The sequence below is a fragment of the Poecilia latipinna genome, unplaced genomic scaffold, assembly GCF_001443285.1.
Source record: "Poecilia latipinna isolate Pla-1442-1.1 unplaced genomic scaffold, P_latipinna-1.0 Scaffold1188, whole genome shotgun sequence".
Lineage (NCBI taxonomy): Eukaryota > Metazoa > Chordata > Actinopteri > Cyprinodontiformes > Poeciliidae > Poecilia > Poecilia latipinna.
In genome coordinates, this window is record NW_015113804.1 from 177,482 (window position 1) to 184,690 (window position 7,209).

The 7,209-nt window shown below is 38.1% G+C and overlaps 1 protein-coding gene across 1 annotated transcript in view; it reads left to right on the forward strand.

Moving 5' to 3' along the window:
• Positions 1-3,474: 3,474 nt before the first annotated feature.
• The window catches only part of elfn1a (extracellular leucine-rich repeat and fibronectin type III domain containing 1a), an 86,181-nt gene continuing 82,446 nt past the window's right edge, over positions 3,475-7,209 (forward strand). Inside the window, exon 1 of the mRNA XM_015053629.1 lies at positions 3,475-4,031. The gene's annotated coding sequence lies outside the window, so the exon portion shown is untranslated. The remainder of the gene's footprint in view (positions 4,032-7,209) is intronic.

The window sequence follows — 7,209 nt, forward strand, 5'->3', positions numbered from 1 at the left end:
AAACCTGAAATATTGCTTGCCCTGTCACATGTCTCAGCACCAAATTGGCTTAGCCAAATTTAGGATTTGAATAATGTTTCCCACCGTTTTCATCTCCACCTAAACTGAGTCAACTCCATTCAGTGACACTGTAATGCTTCTTTCACTTCCGAGCATCATCAGTCCTCTCCAGTATGAAACGATTCAACCTACCTCAAGGTGAACTCAGAACTACTCTCTATTAAAACCATTTAAATGACAGGTAGACATTCTCATAGAACCACAAAAATACTTTAGTCTGGCTCTCCTGCTCAACTAAGCATCCTCATAGAAAACTTTATAAGTGGTCATATCTACGTTTAAGCAAAAAGATGTACGGTTTTTATGTTATGTTTTAAAATTAAATCCGTTGTCGTCTTGCCATATTCAACAGAAGGGAATATGTTGTTTTATTAGTCTCTAAAAGGCCCGTGGTAACTATGAAGGAGCTGCAAAGATCCACAGATAAGGTGTGAGAATCTGTTGACAGGACAACTGTGAATAGCTGAAAAAAGCCATAAGAAGTCTCATTCTGAGATTTTGACATGCAATGTAGGGGGTGGAAATGTGGAAAGGGAGACTTTTTTGAAATATATGGGAAACATTTGGTGTGGTGCAAAACTAACACTGCAGATCACATTGAACATCGGCACCCATGGTGAAATATTTTGGCAGCATCATTGTGTGGGAATATTTTTTTCTAGCAGGTCAAGAAACACTAGCCCTAGTTGATAAAATGGATGGAGCCAAACACTGAATAGTCCAGAGGGAAAACAAGAAGCAGAATGCAAAATCTGGGATTGTATTAAACATACAGCCAACAATGGAATGGTTAAGAAGAAGGCATATTCACACATTTTAATCATCCACATAAATTTAATATCTGATAATACATTAACAAGAATATATGGCAATACATGGAAATTCATTTTCAGAGACGCTGAAATTGAGCTATTTTGCGAATAACAATGGGGGGAAAAATGTCTTACTTCAAAAGCCTTGTAGCTGTAATTACAGTAATACAATCAATGATTTAAGGGGTCTGAAAACAAATGAGGTCACATTTCTTGGATTTTCATTGGTTGCAATCTTGAAAACCCTGTATGGTTTTTCAAATGTTTTCCCAATAAGCACCACTCATGTTTTGGTCTATCACCTAAATCCCAATTAGATGCAATGATTTGTGGCTATAACATGATAAAATGTAAACAGGTTCTGAGATTAAACAGTGAACTGAGAGGCTTATTGTTCTTTTAGCTTACATGGAAATGTCTCTTACATGTTTCTATATTGGCCTGTATGAATTATGAGTGTATCATGACTGACTTACATAAAGGGAATCAAACCTTGTAGATAAATGTCATGTGAGCAATTGTGTCCTCAAGCTAAATTTAACTGGAAGGTTAATCATTATAAATCTTCTCCACAACCTGCTTCAATCTTTGAGCTACAAAAGCCTTAAGTTTCTGAATTGTCATATTTAGATCATGCCTGAACACTTTCAATAATTTAATTTATATTTTTTGTAATGGGGCAGTTCACTAATCATATTTTTTATGTAAATGTTTCAATCTTTACATTTAGGGGATTAGACGTAATTGAAAGTGTTAAAGTTTTTTTTCTGTGGTTGTGCTTCCTAGCAAGAGAAAAATGACTTCTGAATATGACTGAGTCCTCTTCAGTCTGCTACCTGTTTGTCCTGATATCATTAAAGCTTTGCTTTTTTTTCCATTTAGGGTGTTGTTCAGTGATAGTGCAGGGCTTTGAGGCTGCAGTGTTTGTATGAGGCCATGTATCATGGGTTGTGAAGACATTAGGGGGCATGATACATTGCGTCTGTCATTCTCTGAGCTGCAGCTGCATTGCTGTGACTTTCTTGGCCAGGCCGTCCATCTCCACATTTCACAGCTCCAATGTGACTGCAGCAGGGAGATGAGGAATTTGCCTCGTCCTTGCCAAGTCCCCCCGTGCAGCCACTTGCTTCCTCTCAGAGAGGAGCATCTGCATCCTGTTTGCCGCTTCCTGGCTTGCTTGGGTCATCCCCCAGTCTACGTCATTACAGAGGACATCAGGCTGCATTCTCCATAAATTAAATCTGGGACTGCGTTTGCACAGGGACACACAGTCTGAGTTTAACCCTTGAGGTGCACTTCAAATAGCTTTTCTGTTATTGTTTCTTTTTTTTTTTATTTATGAAGCTTATGAATATGTGCTGTCAGTTTGATCATGTCTATAAATACCCCTATGGTGTTGTTTCTTGTTTGCGCACAACATCTGAATGTAGAAAAACTGTTTAAATAAATAACGTGCAGTATTATGAATTTTAACTTTTTTCTAAGCAATATTTTGTATCATATTTTGTTCATACAATTTCACGAAGGTTGGAACATGAGTTCTGCATTTTTGTGCTAAATAATTTATCAAAGATCTCTATTGACTTTGTATCTCAGGGGTGACGGCATGACCTCTCTTTGAAGTGAGGGCTATTTCATTGCATTCTGTGATTCTCTAGCATTTTAACCCTTCACTCAAACCACATCTTTTATTTTGAGTGTTTTTTGTCAATCTAAAGGGGACCGAGTTATGTTTTTGTGTACCCGTTTACTGCTTGGTGCAAGTCTTGATTCTACTTTCTTGAGGGTTACAGCTGAGGTCAGTGAGAGTAGTTCAATAACACTACACTGCACAGTTTGTTGTTGTCATTGGAAACCAACATTTACCTGCCACTTTATTAGGTACACCATTTGGAGCCCTTGTTGGCAGTAAGGAAAACTTTAGTTATTTAAGTATGTAGATGTTGTCAAACAGAGTATCAGAATAGCTAAAAAATGTTCCATCCAAACCACAGAAGAACAGACTGGTTGCCATGCTAGATATCAACAGTAAACTGTGGTTATAACTCACACAACTTTCTTGTGTTGGATGAATCTGGAATTGTTACTAGCAGTTTGTACCTAAAAAGTGGCCACTGAGCATATTAAGTGGAGCCCATATTATCAGACAGTAGTGCTTTCAACAGGCTCGTCTTTACATTTTTCAAAACACAGTTACCAAATAGTGATAAACGATCATATTAAAGTGACTTTTGATATTAAAGGAGCCCCCTGCTGGTTGCATCAGTAGGCTTATTTTTCCTTGAGGAAGAAAGTAATCACTGGTTTGCAATACCAAATGAAACACACCCCCTACCAGACTGTGAAATTGGATAGTTTGAAACGGTTTAAAGTGTGGAGAAAAAGTTTGTTCATAGATAACAGTAAAGTTATTGGAGCTCCAAATCAATAAGACATAACTGACTTTTTTCCCTCGTGACTTAAAAATGATTTTTTCTTTCTTTTTTTTTAAATCAAAGGAAAGTTTATGAAGCGTTTTTTTCTTCTTCTTTTTTCACGACGCCAACAGGGGCTGCTGCTATAACCCTCCCGGCACCCGTCTTCAACCAGCAACCATTTATAGCCTCGCGGTAACAAACAATCTTATTATGAGATTTAAACTTTGCCTCTGCCAGTCTGGAGGATCAACATGCGCTCCCCTCCCCTCGCACCTATTCCTCGATGTTTCCCCAACTGATACTGTAATATCTGCCTACCTACACGCCTCCCCGTGACAGTGGTTAAACGCCGGTGTCAGCTCTCGGTGTAATAGAAAGACCCAGGCAGGGCTCTGGGTCTCTTCAGAATAACATGAAGGCGAGCGACGAGAGGAGCTCAGTGCTGAATTAAATCAGCCTCCGCTTAATGGATCTCCCAGTCTCGCTTCAAGCAGGCAGTTGCTGCTGAGCCACCCTCAAACCGAAAGCAGGAAATCTGGATCCTTTTTTTTTTTTTTTTTTTTTTTGTAATTATTATTATTATTATTCCGCTTAGAAATTGTACTTTAAATGATTGCTTTTAATCTCTAACGCCGTAAATGACTCAGTTCTGTTTGAAAATGTGTTGTGCTCGTGGTGAGATACAGTAAGCCCTCTTGCTTAGTATCGGGACGAAGGTTCCTGCTCTGCCATCATTCAGCAGGTAAGCTGATTTTTTTTTTTTTTAAACCTAACTTTAAGGTTGCAGACTTTGAAGAGCATTTATTATGATCCGCTTCTATGCTTTGCATTCACATGTTGCTAGCGGCAAATCTCTAAGCCCAATGTTGTGATTTGAATAATAGCGCGGCTGAAGTGCTTTGGCTGTTGTGTCGGTGTGTGGAACAAGTTAGTAATGCTTACCTCTTAAAAATTAATAGTTCAACTTGAGCACCAGTCTGCGCAACCCGGTGGATTTTGCACTAGTTTCAGTGAGAGCTCATGCGCCCTGACATCAGATGGATGGACGCAAGGCACGGAGAGCAATGTTGTCGCGCCTGTCGTTTCCATCGACATTTAGTTTCATTTTTTTTCATCACCCGAAATTGTTATTTTCTTTGAGCATAAGATTTGCATTCATTTTTCAAGTCCATTCAAAGCATATCGGGTACTTGGAAGCTGTAAGCCTCATACTTCAGCCGCTTCAGCACCATGGCCAGCTCCAGATCGCTCTATTTGATTTACTTTACTAACTTTATTTCTTAGATTCATAGAAATAAACAAATATCAGATAATGGGGTTGTTTTCTGAACTTTTTTGTTTTCTTAAATATTTATTTAACACATAAATACTGCTATTTTCTTGGGCCCTCACACATCCTAACAACGCATACAAAATGAGAGCCTGCATCACGAATCTGTATGTACTTTTGACACCGTCAAGAAAAGTCAAGGCATACAAACTGATGCAACTTTAACAGAGTAATTTTAAGCGATCGGAATATTTCATGCAGTGCTATGCAGTATTGGTGCCCAGTTCTCGGAGTTGCTTTGTGCAGTCTCATTCAGATTAGCTGAGGATTTTGCTGCATGTGTGCCATCTGTCTGAAGAAAGCATACTAATTGTTGTTTCCTGGACGTGTCGCTTAATTTTAACAGTGGAAGTCTTCGTATGGAGTGATTTTCTCTTTTTCTAAGTCAGTACAGAATTAATCGTATAGATGTTGAGCTTGCTGGAGAGTCTTTTCTACAAATGAAGAATTATTGGTGAAATTGAGATGGGCATCAGTGGGGTCTCTAACGCCAGGTTCACTATAATGACAGGTTACACAAAATAATTTTAAAAAGTGTAATATTCTTTTATATTTATTCTTAACAAATTCTAAATGATATCTTATTAGTGGTATTAAAAAAAAGCTAGACTTCCTTTAAAGATTTTAAGCTCATCCTAAGCTGCTGTCAGTGTTAATCTTCTTCCAATATTTTTTTTTTTATTATTATTTTTTGCAAAGGACACACCTGTATTAGGATTTACCAGCCAAATGAATCTTCCAACTTTTGATGGTGGGAGTTGTGACAGTTCCAAAACATCTCCGTTTTGCTGTTGCTGCTAAAGATGTCTCCTGCATTTGCCTTCCACATCTCCCTTTTCCTGTCCCCGTCTCCCTTATCTTGATTATACAGCTGGATGATTGAGTCAGCTGTTTTGTATGCAAGCTGCCTTGGCTCGGCTCTTTGTGGAGGAGAGAGAACGAGATCGTGCTGAGGATACTGAGAGAGAATTACAGAGGCTCATGACCATGAGAAGCAGAAAAGACGAGGCTGCCCTGTTCGATAAATTGCTATTTGAGGGAGACCGATATCCTGGGGGGTGGGAGGGACAGTGGTTTTAGAAATATGACTAACCTTTCTAAATGGAAATGGCATTGTGCATTACAGTTTTCCACAAATCTTCACGTGGATTGATGAATCCAAATCGAATTCAAGTTGACAGTTTTCGGCATAAAATCTGGCTTTGTAACTTAAACATATGCATTAAATGTGCTGTCCCGATACAAAAAGGTTTATTCATGTACGCATATTTTGTTCTCCTATCTTGTCAGTTCTGATCTTACACTATAAACTTTGCCCAATAAAACTGATGTAAACATTTTCAATCTGTTAATCAGTTTATCAAACTAGAGTTATATTATAAAAAAGTTATAAGGGGCTAAACAAATCAATGGAGCGCTGGTTGTTTGGTTAACAGCGTGCAAAACTGTAATCAAAGGGACCAAGCAGGGTTTGTAGAAAAAGCTGTGAAACATATGGTACAACAGCATGGTCTAATTCAGTGGCACAGTTCTTGACAACCATTAATACTTATTGTGCTGTGAATACTGTGTGCCATTTTACAAGAGCAGTTCTGCCACCTCAGTTGCGAGTGTCACATGTGACTCTCAGCTGTTTTGTTAAAAGGAATAATGAGGCAACGCTTCTTGGTTTATGATGAAAGGACGGATCATGGAATTAGCCACAGGAGGAAAACGAATGAAAGGGACAAACTGTTTATTTGGCTAAAAATGAATAAAAGAAGCAACATTTCACTGGAGCCTGACAGCATATAGTGCTTGCATGATCCCCTGTAACATTTTTCTGTGTCACAACCACAAAGTTCAGTGCATTTTTTTTTTAGGACTTTAATGTGCTTGACCAACTCAGTGATGCATAATCATGAAAAGGAAGACAAAATATGTGTTCTAAATGTTTTAAAAATCAAATTCCCAAAATTGTAGCCTGCAATTTAATTAACCTCCCTTTATCTCTAAATAATAATAATAATAAAAAATAAAAAAAACATTTCAAACACGTGCCTTCATAATGTACCTAGCTGACAACGATAGTCGGAATGTGTCCAATTCAATCGCTTAATAAATACAGCCATTCTCCGGGGGCCTTGGAACTGCTGTATATTAGAAAACATTAGCGAACATCCGGCATTGTGATGACAAAGGAACACAACAGACAAAATCAGAACTAGTGATTTCAAAATATTTTAAGCACGATTATGGAGTAAATATTTGGTAAATAAATGTACCGATTTGCCATACAGTACTGTGGTGTCCAATCATCTGAAATGGATGACCAACAAAAACATAAATAGAGCAGTATGTAAAGAAGCAGCCAAGAGTCTAGTGACTCTGGCAGAGGTCTACAGCTCAGTTATCCATATTTGTTGAGCATGCCACAATTCATTACCTTTTCAAAAGAATTGCAAGGAAAAAAAGCCATTGATGCAGGAGATGCATAAGATTCCTCACTTTAAGTTTATTTAAAACCACATAATGGACACACTAATGCTCCAGACAGATGAGACTAAAATGCAACTTTTTTCAAATCCACGGAAAATACTAAGTGTGGTGG